Consider the following 19134-nt stretch of genomic DNA (forward strand, 5'->3'; position numbering starts at 1 on the left):
TCAAACTTCGCAATATTGCACTAGAGGGGAAAAAAAAGCAGAAACATAAGTCCTGTCTTGTATTTTCATTTTTTTCGTATTTTCTCGCAGGTTGCAAGTTCAATCCCTGCATGGTTCGGGTAGCCAGCTCAAAGTTGACTCAGTCCTCCATCCCTCCAAGACTGGTAAAATGAGTATCCAGCTCAGTGGAGGGTAGTTATTAGGTAAATAAATGACCTGAAAGATAAGTTAGTGCTATACATATAAAAAGATTTTTTTTTTTTTTTTTTGCTTTAAGCAGAATTCAGGCCAGTGCATGAATGCACCTGCCCAGCAAACAACAAATCATGGGCAGCAGACTCCTGCTGATTTACTCCTGATAACCTATCCTAGAGATACACCATCAATAGTTTACAAGTGGACAACCCTTTTAGGGCTTCTTCAGATGACCATGATTTCATCCCATTTTGCAAAATGTGATGAAACTAAACCATTGATTTCAAGTTATATATATATATAACCTGTTCAGATGAGTCCAGATTTCTGTTGCACTGCAATGATAGACGAGTCCGAATTTGATACAAGCGGTATGAATTGATGAACACTTCCTGTCAGCTGACCAGAGCATGTCAGTACCTCCAAATAATTTGCCATAGCTACAAAAAGCTTCCTGTCCGAGGGGGCCGATATATCTACAGAATGATTTCACCACCTAGTGGAATATACGCCATAATGAATTACTGCAGTTCTGAATGCCAAAGGATGTCCCACATGCTACTAGATGGGCGTCTCAGTAGTCCCCTGCTTTTTATGGTGGAAGTCGCTTGTTTACTCATGAGCTGCTTAGTTATTTCTCTCGCTGATTAGAATCCATTTCTTTTCTGCTCACAGTAGATTATTCATGGTGAAATATATGTTTTTTTTAAACTGTTTTCTTTCGGAGCTCCGTTGCGTCTCTGCCTGGTTTTATTGTATTGACTAATTAATAGTTGGTGGCTGATGTGCTGAAATTTGCATTCAAGCAGCAGTTACAACGGCGTCAGCGGGGACAGAAGTGGCCCAGAGGAATTCCTCAGGACTTCTGCTTCTGTCCCTTTATAGCCAATGTGCTTGCTTTTTATAGAGAGTATACTGATTTACTGTAAATTAGTAACATTATGCAGTCTGTTCTGGCCAAAATTATAATTACAGACTTTAGGAACCTGATTATTTATGAGTTTTATATTGTTTTCTTCAGTGTATTCAAGACGCAGCAAATATGTAGGAAGTATTTAACAGCTACATAGCGGCCTTGTTAATGTCATTGGTATGTTAACTGCCTTATAGCTAAACAATTTAGGTATAATATGCTCTCGTTTAATCCCACATGAACCATCCGAGGCTTGCTCCAGAGGCTATATAACCTGCATTTTATGCTTCATTTTGCTAAAGTAGAAATCCTACAACTTGTACAGTGATTGATTAGGCTGCTTAATTGTTGGAGAGAAATTCAGAATCTCAGTTTTCGGTACTAATTTAATATTTCTTTGATCAACAGTTTGGAAAATCAAACCAACCCCCCTCCGTTTGAGTGTTAGAGGCTATGTACACCTTTGTACTGTGTTTTGTTTCTTTTTTTAATCAATGTGTTTTTGGATATTAAGATTTTTTGTAATTGATTAAAAAAAAAAAATCTGATTGTTTGATTTATATGCTTCTCTTGTATTTCAAGGCACTGCAGACTGGAAGAATGAAATATTAACAAATTCCGTCAGTGAGAATAAATTGAATGACTCCTCCCCTAGACTGCTTTCCTGTTGTAAATGTGCATTCACTACTTTTCCACTGAGCTATTGCAGACAGCTATATGACAGGGATGAGGGATGGTGGAGGAGATCAGGAGGATAGAGAGTAGAGAAAGCTACTATTACAGAGGGCTATATGACAGTGCCAGGAGATAGTGGAGGAGAGCTGAGTAGAGATAACTATAATCACAGAGGGCTATAATTCACCCCTAACGTGCTGCTCTTATCAGCAGTAAGGGAAATGGGACCAACAGATGCTCAGAGAGAGGATGAGACAGAATGACAGCTGTGTGGTATTGGGTGGGTGTGGTTAAGCTACACAGCCTGTAAAGAAGTAGAGGGGAGGCAAAGCTGAGCCTGTGCTCATTCATGAGCGAGACCAGCTGATCAGTACTGGGAATGCCATGGAGCCAGAAATGTGAATGTAGGAGACCCTGTAAACCAAGTATGAGGCTTTCTAAATGAAGGAAAACAAAAATGCAATACAAAATACAAATAAGTAATCAGCCTATGTGCACAAAAAAATGTTCTCCACGGATGTGCAAAATGCATGTGACCGAAGCTCCGTGCTTCTCTTTACATGTGCCCAAAATAGTGTGTGCAGGCCTTCAAACAGGAAAGTTTCAGATGCCCGTACACTGGAGCACCTGTGCTTGTAAAAGTGCAGCTGCTCCATGAAGGTCCCCTCATCACTGAACACTGTGACAGCACTGTCAGTGTTCAGTGATGATTGGACTCCCCATGGGAATGAAAGAATCCCCAGCCACAATTGTCACAGCTGTGGCAGAGGACCACAATGCTGTCCCATTGCTTCCAAAGGGGCGGCAGCAGCGCAGGCCCCATTGAAAGCAATGGGATGAAGGCAACCCCCGCAGCGATGATTTTCGGGGAGGGTTTGAAATATAAGCCCTACCCTGGAAATCATCCCTAGCTGTTAAGAAATGTAACTCACCTAGAGGCGCTGTCCGGCTCTTCTCCCCATCCCCATCAAGGCTCAGTCACACGGGTGTTTTTACGCACGTTTATTCCGCGTCAAAACGTTTGCCCTGCGTGTGTCAAAAGACATTCACACCTACAAAAGATAGAACATATCGGTGGCAATGGACGTGGTCACACAGTATTTTTGACGCGTGCAGGGCGAACGTTTTTACGCACGTAAAAACGCCTGTGTGACTGAGCCTTCAGTCTTCATCTGTATTCTGGTGGCCAGGGATTGAAAAATCCCCGCATTCAGAAAGCGCTGCCTCTGATTGGCTGAGAGCTGTGATAATTAGATGCAACGCTTAGCTATCATTCAAGTGTTGTCTCTAATTGGGCACAGCGCTCAACCAATTAGTGGCAGCGCTTTCTGTAGGCAGGATTTTTCAATCCCTTGCCACCAGAATACTGATGAAGACTGGCGGGAACGGGAAGAAGAGCCGGACAGTGCTTATAGGTGAGTTTTTTTTTTTTTAACAGCTTGGGATGATATTCGGGGTAGGGCTTATATTTTAAGCCACCACCCAAAAATCAAGGCTGCAGGGGTTGCCTTCATCCCATTATGTCCAACAGGCGGCATCAGCAGTCCTCTGCCACATCTGTGGCAGGGGATTCTTTCGTGCCTGCCGCAGACCCATCATCACTAAACGCTGTGACAGTGCGGCCACAGTGTTCAGTGACGAAGGGATGCCTCGCGGGGATTAACGGACATCACACGATGTCTTTACATGCAGCATGGACCTTACTGGCGTGCATTATAGGCACGCATGTCCTATCTTTTGCAGGTACAAGTATTTTGCATCTCTAAATGATGGACATGTGAACACTTCATGGGAAACCAATAGGTGCGCCAAAAAATTGCTCGTCTGACCGCAGCCTAAGGCCTCGGTCAGATGAGCGGAGATCCACGCATCTTTCCGTGCTGAAAAAAAAAGCACCGCGTGCGCGGGCAGAAATACGCACCTACAAAGGATAAAACATATGGGTGGCAATGGACGTGGTCATGCGGGTTTTTTCCCGCATGCGGTCCATTTTTTTTTTCTGAACGGAAAAAACGCGCAGATCTCCGCTCGTCTGCCTGAGCCCTAAGTGTATAATTTGTTTCTGCAGGCACTTAGTAAGATATGTTTGTATTGTTTATTTCTTTACAGCACAATGGTTTCTAAAGCCTTTAACGGGACCATATCATTAAATCATTTTTGTATTAACTAAAATCAGATAATGAAACTTTTTCCCTTTTTCTAGTCATTTTTTATTTTCTGACTGTAGAATTTTTTTTATTCTGTTGTCTATACATGACTATTGGGACAGCCATCTTGCCTGAGTTACATTTTAACAGCATTAGGCCTTAGTCACACGGGCGTTTTTTCACGCGATTTGCGCATCGCATGACGGATGCGCATGCGCAAATCGCGTGACCGGCGCCGAAAAATCGGCCCAAAAATCGCCCGAAAATCTGCTCCTAGCCGCGTTTCATTAGAAACGGGCCGGAGCTGTCCAGCGAATTGCATTCGATGGAGCCGGCAATACAGCGGCTCCATTGAATGCAAGCGCTGCGGGCGTGCGCGGGGTTAATTGTCGGGAAGGGGTTAAATATATAACCCCTTACCTGCAATGCATCCTTAAATGTGAAAAAATAAAAAAAAAGGATGTACTCACCTGCTCCCGGCAGCTGGAGATCCCGGCGGTCGGCCTGCAGTGGGTGTGAAGGAGGTGTGACTCAGGCTTGCCCCTGATTGGCTCAGCGCTGAGCCAATCAGAAGCAAGTCTCAGTCACACCCATTCATGAATTCATGAATGGGTGTGACTGAGCTCAGCCTCTGATTGGCTCAGGCTGAGCCAATCAGGGGCAAGCCTGAGTCACACCTCCTTCACACCCATTGCAGGCCGACCGCCGGGATCTCCAGCTGCCGGGAGCAGGTGAGAACATCCTTTTTTTTTATTTTTTCACATTTAAGGATGCATTGCAGGTAAGGGGTTATATATTTAACCCCTTCCCGACAATTAACCCCGCGCACGCCGGCAGCCCATTGCTTTCAATGGAGCGGCTGTATTGCCGCTCCATTGAATTCAATGGGCAAACATCGTTCTTCTCTGCCACAGCTGTTCCAGCTGTGGCAGAGAAGAATGATTTGTCTTCTATATGTTCTTAATGGGGTCGGCGCTGCTGCCGCCGGCCCCGTTGAGCGCATATAGAGAAGAGAACAGGAATCGCAGATCGCAGATAGGTGCGATCTGCGATTTCTGTTCTCTAATTTATCGGACGAGCGCATAAAAAGCGCTCATGTGTCCGATACCATTGCAAAGCAATGGTTTTAAAAAGTCGCCGGACGCATGCGCATGCGCAAATCGCGGCAATAAACGCCCGTGTGACTAAGGCCTTAAGAGCATTTAGAATATATGCTTTATGGCTGCTTCATGGGCCATTTCCATAATGGACAGGGGGGGACCCATTGACTTTGAATGGGAGACTGCTCTATGCAGGCTCTGTGACTTGTGCAGAGATCATTTCGCAGAGAGGGGGAGCAGACAGTCTCAGGTAATCACCTATTGTGAATGGTGAATCCTGTTATCTACATATAGGTGATTACTTTTTAGTGTAATCCTGCCTGTGATGTTAGTGACATGACTGCTGCAAAGCTTTCTCTACAGATCTATTATTTCTCTACTATTATGCTCTGTGATCAGTATGAAAAATGCAGTATTTAAAAGAAAATTGACTGTGATTAAAAAATTTTTTTTTTAAATCACCAAAAATTCTTAAAAAATATATTTAACACAAAAATGGGATTTATATCATAGGTCATTTTGTGATGACACTTTCCCTTTAAGGGCTCAGTCACACGGGCGCATCCAGGCACCAATGCGCCCGTGGTACTGCACGAAGAAGACGGCCGCACTGCAGGTGCGGACGACCCTCCGCGCCGCCGGAAGAAAGAACACATGCCCAGCAAAGGAGCCCGTCATGTGTAGTTTCTTCCGGCGGTGCGGAGAGTCATCTGCACCTGCAGTGCGGCCATCTTATCCTGCAGTAACACGGGCGCATCTGCACCCGGATGCGCCCGTGTGACTGAGCCCTCAGGCATATGAGGATCAATAAGGCTTCTCTCTTTATCTCCTAAACTATCTCTCATTGACTGTAATATAGACATTTCCAAAAATTCTATTTTTAAAGGGTGTACTTAAAAAAATTCTATGGCCAGTAAAAGGTTAAAAATAAAAAAAAATAAGACATACTTCTAATGCGGCCCTCCTGTGCACCTCCTTGGTCCCTGCCACTCTAATCTTGGAAGAAGATGCAATGTTCATTGTGCCTGAGACCACTCTGACAATAATAGGTTTTAGCAATGATACTTTCATGAACAGCACTGGACCGCTGAAGCCTTTGATTGGCTGAGCGGGGTAGCCCATTCATGCTAAGGAACAGTGAGTTGTACAGTCGGACACATCAGGTGGATCACCAGTGTTCTATTTAGCTGTAATTTGCTTGGCTGTGCGGCACCTGTTCATCAAAAAGATTCCTGATATCCTCCTCTGACCCCTTTCGGTGACAACTTATTTCCAACCACAGGATCTCACTGGATGTTTTTTCTCGATCACACCATTTTCAGTATACTTTCCACACCATTACACGACAAAAACCCCATCAAGTTGGCAGTAAAATTCTGGCCCTGGCTAGTCTATCACCAATGGCCAGGTCTCATTGGAAGCCACTAAGATCACTGGATTTTCCCATCTAATGCGAATTCACACTGAAACTGATCCACAGAAAACCTGTCACTTGATTTTATGCTGCGTTGCGGCTCTAATTTCCATATAGGAAAGGTCTGATTGTGAAAGGGCTGGTGCCTCTAATAACATGGCCATTCAGTGTAACATGAGAGAAGCAGGAAGAAAAGATGAAGTATAAGAATGAAAAACTTAAGTCCATCATAAGACACAAGTTGAAATTTATCTTTAAGCAGTTTCAATTTACATGTGTAAAATATAAAAGAAAAAAGTGGTTACACGCCCCTGATCACATGACGGTGACATCATCACTGGTCCTGTAAGCACATGGCTGTTGTCCAGCACTGCTGGTTTAGGACCTGTGACCAACTCCAATCCCTTTCACTATATTACATTAGTAAGTGGCTCATTGCACCATCAGAAACACTGGTACTCGTCAAGCTACTAATAACGACTTGTCCATCTGTGTGTGAGTAGTGAGTGATTAGTGAATGACTTAATGCCCCGCCCCTAATCACATGATAGTGACATCATCACAAGTCCTGTACACACACGGCTGCTGTCCGGCTTGTTGTTGCTTAGTATTCTATAGCAACTGAGGTCACAGAGGATTTGTCATCCACCCGTAATCTGCACATAGATGCAGGATGTTTGATGATGTCATCATCATCTGATCAGGGGCGGAGCATGTAAATCATTTACTTAGGATGAGCATCCCTGTCATATGATCAGGGGCGGGGCATGATGGTGACAAAATCAAAGCTTTTTCATCTCCACTGCTATGCTGCTTCTGATCCCTGTTGTATGGGATGATCAAGGTATGTAGCAGTGCTGTGTGTGTGTGAAATGCATGCAGCAGAGCTCTCTGTGTGTGACATGCATGTAGCAGAGCCCTGTATGTGTAACGTGCATGTAGCAGAGCTGTGTGTGTGACCTGCATTTAGCAGAGCTGTGTGTGTGTGACCTGCATGTAGCAGAGCTGTGTGTGTGACAAGCGTGTATCAGAGCTGTGTGTGTGACGTACATGTAGCACAGCTGTGTGCTGCATTGCGCCACTAGAAACACTGGTTCTATATTTTCCTAATAATTACTAGTAGCTACATATAAACCACATGGTAAATTTAAAGGGCTTATCTGGTTATTGGACAACCTTCCCCATATAGCTCCAACTGTGCTAAATAGAGATGAGCGAACGTACTCGGTAAGGGCGATTTCGCAATCGAGCACCGCGATTTTCGAGTACTTCACTACTCGGGTGAAAAGTACTCGGGTGTGCTGTGGGTGAGCAGGGGGTTGCAGCGGGGAGTGGGGGGGAGAGGGAGAGAGAGAGGGCTCCCCCCTGTTCCCCGCTGCTACCCCCCACTCCCCACTGCAACCCCCCGCCCCACAGCGCACTTCCGAGTAGTGAAGTACTCGAAAATTGCGGTGCTCGATTGCGAAATCGCCCTTACCGAGTACGTTCGCTCATCTCTAGTGCTAAAATAACAAAATCAGCTGTACTTCCCCATCGTCTGCCATGCCGATCTAGTGGTGCAGCCCCACAGTCCTCTTGGTATTTGTTGTGGGAGATGATTTCACTGGAGATTGGTTGCAGCGTTCATGTGCCATTCTCCTGGCATCACTGCCCAGATGTTGGCAGCCATGATGCCAAGAAAACGGCAGCTGTTGCCTGCAACTATCAGGTGATATCTGGTGACATAATCTTCCAAAACAAACACCTGGAGGACCGCAACTCTGCAGCAGTGGACCGCCATGGCAGAGGAGGGGTAGATACAATCACTTTTATTATTTGAGCACAGTTGGAACAATAGGTGAAATGTTGTCTGGTAACCGGACTGGCCCTTTAAGGGACGTATAATATATCAATTATATCTTCTCCCATATCAAAGGAAGGTAGAATAATATCATTTTGCCTTCAGTTACTGCACAATGACAACATCTTTAGCAAATCACCCGGCCCTCTGCTGCTGTATCATGGGGTTTCCTCTTCATTAGGTCTACTCATTGTAACTTTTTACTACTCGTCTGGATGTGAGCATCCATATGTTGCGGCTCTACGTTGCCAAGCTTATTAAAATGCTATCTGGTACATTATCACAAAACAGCTATAATCTTTTAACAATTAACATGCTAAGTAATTTGAAGAACATATTTGCTACAACCACTCTTCTGCTAAGCGGACGACTAATGCTGTTGACATTCAGCTTTTTTTTTTTTTCTACTTTGTCTCCCAAGCAGAAATGGCAAAATGAGTCGCTAATTGCCATTCTGTGCAATCACATTTAAGAGTCTTGCAAGTTGGCCGAAAGTTTCATGCAGTTTGGGAAGACATCACGAAATAGAGGTTATAGAAGAAATTCCACATCAGCATAAATTGGACTATTTCTTTTTTCTGCACCATCTACATCACTCACAGAGGGAACATTACCGCATCTCGGCACTGTGGCCATGCTAAGCAGTTCTCTCTAGCAATGCTGGTGTAATAATTCACCTGAGTTTCATCCGTAAGTGGCGCTGATGGATTTTCTGAGCCATTTGATAAACAAAATGTGTTTAGTGCTATTGATGAGTTGGGAATATAGATATATGACAGCTACGTTTTATGAACTGCAGAGCTATATAGTAGTTTATGGGACCAAAGACGTGTGTATATTTATGGTACATACAGAAAATAAGCTAAAAACGGTAACAAATAAAACATTATGTATTTTGCATATAGTAATTATATATGGTATAGTAGCAAAAAAAGCCTCACGGCACATGGGAGCTGCGATTTTCAGCTACAGTGAGACCGAAAATCGCATGAATGAGAGGCAGCGGTGATGAAGTTATGACTGCATATCCCTTTTATGCGCCTGTTCAGACGGCCTGGGTCTGGCAAGTATATGCCGAGCCTGGAATACCGTCAGGCAGGGGGAGAGAGTTTAGCTCTGCTAAACTCCTACCCGCTTCCCTCCCCTCTCCGCTCCTTGCTGGCTGTCTGCAATAGGAGTGGGCGGGATGGGGCGGGAGCTAGTTTTCTAAATTGCCACCCCTCCCCGCCCCTTGCTGACTGTCTGCAATGAGTGGGGATGGGATGGGGCAGGAGTTAGTGTGCTAATCTCCCGGCCTGCCCTGCCCCCTGTCTTTGCCAACAGCTAGCAAGGGGTGTAGAGGGGGAGGGAAGGGGGAAGGAGATGCTGCTAAACTCCCTCCTACCTCCCACCTCCCTTTTTCAGCCTTTCCCATAGGCTCTCACAGGAGTCTATGGGACCGGCCGCCGTATTCCAGCTGGAGAATAGTTCCAGAACAATCTTTTCTGGCCGGCACAAAAACGGCTGACTAGATTGCACACTGTATGCGCTATCTTTGCCGGCTGCCCGTTTTTGCACATTGCAAAAACAGTCATCTGAACTGAAGCTTTGAAAAACCAATGCCTCAGAGGGGTAGTGTATATCGGCCGGCCGTGAAAATGGAGCCAATTTATGCTCATGTGAATGAAGCCTTTAGGTGAAAGCACCAGCTCTCAGTACAACATAACAAAACTAAAGTCCTTTGCTAATTGCTGATTTTCCTGCTCTGTTATGGTTGTATGCACCCGGATAAGAGTTTTTATATGAATGTCCAGATATAAAGGCCCCTGTACACTAAAGTGTAGCCCCTTAATGACAGGCCCATTTTAGGTTTTAATTACCAACCAATTTTTCAGTTTTTTTTCATCATTGTATTCCTAATCCATAACTTTTTAATGTTTTCTGTCAACATAGAGATAGAACACATTTTTTTTTGGCGAGACAAGTTGATTTTTTAGCCCCAGAGTCATCAGGGGCTTTTCGGTGAACTTCTGCCCCCCAGTCATCAGGGCTCTTTCTCCCACACCCCTCCTCCTGGCTGCTCTCCAAGCTTACAGACAGCCATCATGTCACTTTTAGGCCTCTCTGCCCCACTCCCCGCTGCTGTGCACTACTATAGCTGTGCCTACTGCTCTCACAAACACTTGACAGGCTCTCACATGCTGCTGCTCCTTGTGTGGCGCAGCTGTAATAATCTGGCCTAGATCTGGACTAATCACACAGGGGTGGGGCTTAGTCCTTATTCACAATCCCAGCACAGAGGCAGTCCTAGTGAGTTCTAGGACCTTTTTGGGCACATGGCCTTACATATTTTTCCCTCTAAAGTCACAACATCACAGTAAATAATTATATGACCCTGTCTCTGAAGGAACTTGATCATATAGAAGTCTTCTGCACATAACAAGCGGTTTAGCCCCTTAGGTATTTCCCCTTACATATGGCTGTAGCTCGACTTCCTGAATAGACATACGGGTGGCAGAGCTGAACATTTATGTGTATGGGGCAACAACTGTTGGATGAACTATCATTCATCCGATAGTAGTTGAAGGTATATGGGCAGCTCATTACTGCATTTCCCTGCAAGAGAGATGTGAAGTCAAACTAAACTTTTCCCAGCAAAATCAGCTGACTGTAAGGGCTTCCAAGTCTCGGACAACCAATCAAGGGGTTTTCTCCATGTCTAAGATCATAGGGTTCAGCACAGCACAGGGTATTTTTGAGTATTTTAGAGCTGACAATTTGCCGGTATGTGGAGGGCAATGGACTCTAACATCATTATCAAAGGGTTTATGTGATGAAGGTCAAGACTGAATGTTACGGTGTAGCATGTAGTCAGTTGTAAGATGTGACGGCGCTGAGCAGCCAAGGTAGACGAGTGCAAAACCACCGACATTTTTTAAGGAAAGGGTTATAGATTGTCATAAAATAATAATAAAAGACTCTTGTAAAACCAACACTGGAAGATCGTCGGGTCAAACAAACCTCTATATGAAATGAAGGTCACACAGTCCACTTTTGTTTAACTTAGTAGGATGACATATGTCTATAATGACTCCATTGTGCAGAAAAAAATGAGTCTGTGAAGAAGCTGCGATGGATTGAGTGCCATTTTCTGATTTCTATTCAGAGTTGGAGAGAAAGGTGAAATGTCCATCTACCTGATATTTGTACTTAGCGAGGACTGACATTATAGCATAGCAGCTGCAGAGCACATAACACCTGCGTTATCACATAGGATTGCCAGTTTATTCATCAGACACAGGATAATAGGAGACAGAATACACAAAACGGCACAATCAACAACAAGACGGCTAGGCGAGATGAAAGATAGCGCTGAACTCCACATAGTCAAAGGAAAGTTTGGAATGAGGGATACGTATGTGCAGCAATGTTATTTAGCACTTTGGGATATAATAGAACTGTGATTGCTGCTACAAGATGTAAGCAGTTGTTTAACTATCTGTGTAGTAAAGCTGATAAAAGAAAAGCAGATAATAGAGCTTTCCAGAAGGTTGATCATCTATCTATTAGAGTTGAGCAAACGAACTCTGCCGAGCTTGATGCTCGTTCGAGTATTAGCTTAGTCGATGGTGCTCGTTACTCGAACGAGCATCAAGCAGTGTTCGACCCTGCCCCAGTTTTTGGCTCCTCCCTGCTATGACGTGCCTGTGTGGGCCCCTCCCCGCCGCGACGCAGCGCGTCATTGGCAAATTTTTTTGTCTGGCAGGCAGGAGAGAGAGAGAGACGAACCTAGAAAAAAAAAAAGCTCGGCACCCGACGTCCCACATACAAAAATGCTCAAGTCTCCCATTGTAGTCAATGGGGTTCGTTAGTCGAGTAGAGCTCTCGAATTTTACGAAAAGCTCGAATAACGTGGACCCGAGCATTTGGGTGCTCGCTCATCTCTACTATCTATCTATCTATCTATCTATCTATCTATCTATCTATCTATCTATCTATCTATCTATCTCCATATCTATCTATCTATCTATCTATCTATCTATCTATCTATCTATCTATCTATCTCATATCTATCTATCTCCTATCTATCTATCTATCTATCTATCTATCTATCTATCTATCTCATATCTATCTATCTCATATCGATCTATCTATCTATCTATCTCATATCTATCTATCTACTATCTATCTCTCTATCTCATATCTATCTATATATCTATCTATCTATCTATCTATCTATCTCCTATCTATCTATCTATCTATCTATCTATCCCATATCTATCTATCTATCTATCTATCTATCTATCTATCTATCTATCTATCTATCTCATATCTATCTATCTATCTCATATCTATCTATCTATCTATCTATCTCATATCTATCTATCTATCTATCTATCTATCTATCTATCTATCTATCTATCTCATATCCATCTCTCTATCTATCTCCTATCTATCTCCTATTTATCTCCTATCTATCTCCTATCTATCTCCTATCTATCATCTATCTATCTATCTATCTATCTATCTATCTCATATCTATCTATCTATCTATCTATCTATCTATCTATCTATCTATCTATCTATCTGTCTCATATTTATCTATCTATCTCATATATATCTATCTCATATGTATCTATCTATCTATCTCATATCTATCTATCTATCTATCTATCTATCTATCTATCTATCTATCTATCTATCTATCTCATATCTATATATCTATTTATCTATCTATCCCATATCTATCTCATATATATTTATCTATCTATCTATCTATCTATCTATCTATCTAGCTATCTATCTATCTCATATCTATCTATCTATCTATCTCATATCTATCTATCTCCTATCTATCTATCTCATATCTATCTATCTATCTATCTATCTATCTATCTATCTATCTATCTATCTATCTATCTATCTATCTATCTATCTATCTATCTATCTATCTGTATCATACCCATCCATCCATGGGTATGTTGCATGAAGTGCATAGCTGCCACTGCTAGATCTAGTATAAAACAATGTAGGTTTATACACTGATTGGTCACTTTATTAGAGACCCCCATCTAGTAGTTTGTTGGACCTCCTTTGGCCTTCAGAAATACAGTAATTCCTGCATGGCCACTTATTTAGAGACACTGGTCCTTTCACAATTGGAGGTTTCCTATATGGTAATTAGACCCATGACTCTGGAGAGCAGCATACAATCACGCAACAAGTTTTCAGTTGATTAGTTTCAGTCTGAATCCACATTTGATTGGAAAATCCATCAATTTGATTGAATTCTAACAAAGCCTGGTCATTGGTGCTAGACTAGCTGCTCCAGGATTTCACTATAACATTCTCGTATAACAGTGCGGAAAGTATACTTAAAATGGTGTGACCACGGATGAACAGCCAGCAAAACAGAATCCTGCAGATGGAAATAAATCATCATTGAAAAAGGGGTCAAAAGAGGAGGTCAAGAATCGTGCAGAGGAATAGTCAAGCAAATTGCAGCTGAATACAACGCTGGTGCTCTAACTAATGTCCCTGATTGCACAACGAGTCACTCCCTAGCACAGATGGGCTAGAAGAGCAGATAACCAATTCCAACACCATTGTGTCTAAGAAAAACAGAAAAGTGAGACTCTAGTTGGCAAAAAAATGCAAAAATTGTATCACTGAGCACTGAAAAAACATTTCCTGGTCAAATGAATCAAGATTTCTTTTACACCATGGGAGGCTCAGAATTTGACGCAAGTAACATAAATTCATGGACTCTTCCTGTCAGCCAATCAGAACTTTTCAGGACGTCCATCTAATTCCCAACCACAAAAAGCTTCCTGTCCACATGGGCCGATATTTGTGATACCTAGTGCAATCTATGTTATGACGAACTGTTGTGGTTCTTGAGGCGAAAAGAGGACTAACATGCTACTTCATTAAGGTCTCTAATAAAATGCCACTCTGTTTAAGTATATAGTACCTGATTGCTAGTAACCTGCTCACATAGCTATTTGGCCAATTAAATGGGTTGCCTCTAGAGATGAGCAAGTATAATCGCTAAGGCTAACTACTCGAGCGAGTAGTGCCTTAGCCGAGTATCTGCTCGCTCGTCTCTAAGGATTCGGGGGCCGGCGGGGGGAGGGGAGCGGCGGGGGAGAGCGGGAAGGAATGGAGGGGAGATCCCTCTCTCCCTCTCTTCCCCCCGCTCCCCCCTGCTCACTGCCGCAACTCACCTGTCACCCGCGCCGGCAGCCGAATCTTTAGAGACGAGCGGGCAGATACTCGACTAAGGCACTACTCGCTCGAGTAGTTAGCCTTAGCGAGTATGCTCGCTCGTCTCTAGTTGCCTCATAAAGCTACATTTCCCCTTATACCACAAAAAAATGAATCACTGCACGCTGCTCTCCTTTTGTGCAAATCACAAGCGCAGAAGTCATTATTTCTCGCACTGCAGTCACAAATTAACTGACATAACACGTTCACACCTGCACAGCAGTGACTTGGCAGACAGCGACCTACAATGGAAAGCATTGATAAGACAGTGCAGCCAACAGAGGTTTTAATATAATTGGAGTGCAGATAATTTTTGACTCACCCTCATAAAACTTTGCAAATAATGGTCTAGACTGTTGAATGGAGAGTTGCTCTCCATGTCAGCCATGTAGGTAAGGGAAATGTAAAAGCAGACATACCTTTCCCCAGCAATAATAAGTGATCAGGGGGGTTAGGGAAGCCAGGACCACCATGACCAGATCACATCTACATGAATTTTAAAAAAGTTTCTACTTTTTGAGACAACCAGTTTAAGTCTATCATAGAGTAGCCATTTTACTCAACACACCTACTTATGTCTTCATACTGGACATTTCCGTTATTATTGTCATATTACATATCCTCAGCGCTGTGTTGCTATTACTGACTCTTGCTGTTAATGCTGATATGTTGCATATTACTGGAAGGAAAAATGTCCTGATTTTGAAATCAGAAGTGAAAGGTAGTTTGACATGTTTGCCTCCGGCAAATAGAATAAACTCCTCTAAATACCACTGTCTCTCTAAAGCCCATTTTGGCCCAATCAATCACTGACTATGAGTTTATTTAACATGTTGTATATGCGCAATAGCTATATTTACACTTAGAAAGAGATACAACATAGAAGCGTTATACCGATGCATCAATGGGTTCCATTTTTATCCATACAACCTCCCGATATAAATTATTTTATTTACTTTTTTAGTATTTCTATTTTTGCTGAAGCTGATGGCAGGCCGCTTGAGCAAGCGGTGGCCACAAAATATGCACATATATTAAGAAGTCTGTTACTGAGAGCCAATTTCTTATTTTTTAACTTTTTTTTTTTTTTTCCAAAATCCTTGAGCGCTTAGAAAAAAAAAATCTGTCTTTATAGCGTTGTTATGACAGCGAGGAGGAATATAATTATAAACAATATCTTGCTTACCCTGCAATTCTATGTTTTTATGATAGGAAATTAAAATCTGATTCACTTGGCTATCTCATAAAGTCAGAATCGCATTACTTCAACCAATATTTCTCTTTGACTTTGTTAAGTCTACCCTCAAAAAAGTTATGGAATCGTAAAAGCAAAATATATATATATATCAACTGTTAATAATTTACGATAATTGTTTTCAACTACATTGGCAAGAGAATCTGCTATCAAGGGATACCTTAGTAGTAAATGTACCACTAGAGTGCCTGTCTATTTAAGAGGTTGTCCAGGAAAATATTTTTCCTTAGTGTAGGCCATCAATACTTGATTGGCTGTGGTCCACCGCTCGTAACCCTAGAGGATCGACTAATCAGGCGCCTGCTGTCAGCACTGCAATTCACATAGGGTCGGAGTGGAAGCTGCTTCTCTGATGCCGGTGGAGTGGCAGATGATTTTAATTGCACACTGGTGTCTCATTAAAACCAATGAAGGGGCACCTGCAGTTACAAGCTCCAGCCACTACATCAGGGTTAGAGTAGCTACTTCTTTCCAACCCCTGTGTACTGTGGCGCTGACAGTGGGAGCCTGATTGGCTGAGGTCCTGAGCAGAGGACTCCAGTCCTGAGCAGAGGACTCCAGACTATCAACTATTGATGACCAATCATGGAATTTTTCTAGTGTTTTCTTGGAAACCCCCTTTAAGGGGTTGTCCAAATAAGCAAATATTGGGGAGGAATAAAGTAATTTTCAAAAACTGTAAAACTCACTTCTTTGCTCACCGGCTGATGCTCCTTTCCTCTGCCATGTCTCTATTTACCTTGACCTCAGTGGTGACATAGTTTTTTAACCATGTGACTGTTTCAGCCAATGGGAGGTCTCAAAACAAAATGTCATCGGTGACATCCCATAAACAAACATTGGCCTTGCAATTAGTAGAACATTTGACTTGTATACAGGACTTCACTGGGGCTGGAATACTCTGTGAAATCATAGGTCATGCAACCTCTCACTGGAGCTCTCAACAGGCACATCACTGGGTTCCATTTGAAAAAGTGAGGTTTAGAACAGGGGCAGTTTAAAATAATAAATAGGGTTTGAACAGTCCTTTAAGGGGATGAGATTAGAGCACTCTAGATTTTGTTCTGAAACCAGTAGAATAGAAGGGGTGTATATTACTTGCAGATGTTCTCCTTTGCCATCCCTCTGATTTAACAGTTCCACGTCCAGTTTTTGGCTAAGATGGCTGATGCAATCTTTAGGCTACTTAATTCTCACAATGCATTGATAGTGTTAGACTACAAATGCACTATGCCTACTGTCTGATTGGCCAGAGCTGCGCATGTGATCCACAGGGGCCAATCAAAGAGCAGTGCACAGTATGTGTGAAGTAGTTAGAAAATTGCTGCAGCCACCTTGAATGGCCGAAAAAGGGACTCAAAACCAGAAGATTGGAGGGGAAGCAGAGAAGAGCAAATGCAGGTACTCTCTTCACTCCTCCTATCCTGGGACAGAATTTTGTTCTGGAACCCGAGGGTATTGCCTTGTATGTGTATAGTTATTCAGTTGCGCATGTCAGGCCACACGTTTGGGGCCATTTTCAGAGGTGGCAGAATGTGGTTAATCTAGTCTAAGACAATCAGCAGCTCTTACAGTACTTGTTAGTCTGAAGGATATTTGTCTATCTTTTGTTACTCTTGTAGACTTTTCTGACTTTGCCTGAACAAGTTAGTATGGACTTTAACTTGAATTCACAATAGATGTTGCCTTGCTTGGAAAGTAAAACGATTGATACTGTAGTCAAGGTATCACTCATAACAAACCCTTCTTCCCCCCAAAATAAGACCTACCCTAAAACTAAGCCCTAACCTAAATTTTTCAAGATTTTCGGCGGGCTTGAAATATAAGCCCTGTCCTGAAAATAAGCCCTAACTGCATTACATTAAAAAAGGAATACATTATTTTGCAGGCTCGATCCAGGTCCCTCCCGCTGCTTCTCTCAAGAGCTCCAACGTACTTCTTGCAGTCCTCGGCCACCCACAGAAGATCACTTCCTGGTTACAGGATTCCCTCCAGGAAGAGATGGCTCTGATTGAACCAATCAGAGCCATTGCTTTCTGGAGTTGGGATATATGAATCCTGTAACCAGGAAGTGATCCCCCGTGGATGGCCAAGGACTGCAAGATGCGTGTCAGAACTCCGGAGAGCAGCGGGAGGAACCTGGATCGAGCATGCTAGGTAAATATAATAAGACATCCCCCAAAATAAGACCTACCGCCTCTTTTTGGACAAAAATTAATATAAGATAGTGTCTTATTTTCAGGAAAACACAGTACTTTCCCACCATATTGCTCTGTTACGATGTGTTTGTACTTCATTAATTAGCTTTGAGTTGACCCATTTAACAGTATAATTATTGATGACCAAGAATATATGTGTATCTCCAGATAATTTGCGCAAAGGTTCGTAAGGTGATTTCTATATAATAACTTTGGTATTACATTATATCTAACAATCTGTCTTCAAACGTTAGTGTCCTTCATTCAATGTATCCAACCCTAAATTATAGTCATTTGTATTAGGCAAACAATTTAATTCCATGGAGAGAAGTAAACGGCCTCTTCCTTTGATGCTAACACACCTGCGAAGACTTGTTGGCAGTGGTCTTGTTTGTTGTCTTAGCACTTATTCTAGAGGAGGAAGCACTTAATGGTTTCTGATAAATAAGCCGAGTGCTGCCAAGGGAAATTTTGGGAAAGATACCACAACATCGAGTCCACTTGGCTGGGTCTGTCTGACTCTCAGCAAACATTGAGAAATTCAGGTTTTGCTCTGATTATGGTCAAGATCCTCACAAAATGTAAAGGTCTTGTAATGTGGAAATCCCAGTTGTGTCTCCCGCACACTTTGTTTGGAGATTCACTTTAAGATGAGATCTCTGGCATTTTTTCTTACTGAAGGTCACCTTCACTATATTTATGTGTCAATTACCTAAAAATCTCAATTTTCTCATTGATAGTTAGATTCTGTGCAGTCTATATCATTCTGTATTTCCATAAAGATCTTGTAATGGTGCTTTGCTATGTCTGAGCAATCAGAACTGCAGGTACACCCATTCACCCAATCCAATAACAATGAACGTTAGATTATGTGGCATTAGTATGGAATGCGCCCGGGAGCCGAGCCCACTCTATACGTGGCTGTAACTGCCCGTCAAATACAACTAATACACAGGGGCTGGGATCAGAGATAACTGCATTTCCGGACGTTTGCCCTTTAGATGCCATGGTCAAACTGACTGTGGTATTTAAATGGTTGGACAGAGGAAGAGGGATTCCTGCCCCCTGATTGGCCCTCCTTGACAAGATTACAGGATGCCAATCAGGTGCCATGGCAGCCTAGGGCCTTGTGAGGCCTACCATGGATTTCA

The sequence above is a fragment of the Eleutherodactylus coqui genome, chromosome 4 (assembly GCF_035609145.1).
Source record: "Eleutherodactylus coqui strain aEleCoq1 chromosome 4, aEleCoq1.hap1, whole genome shotgun sequence".
Taxonomy (NCBI): Eukaryota; Metazoa; Chordata; class Amphibia; order Anura; family Eleutherodactylidae; genus Eleutherodactylus; species Eleutherodactylus coqui.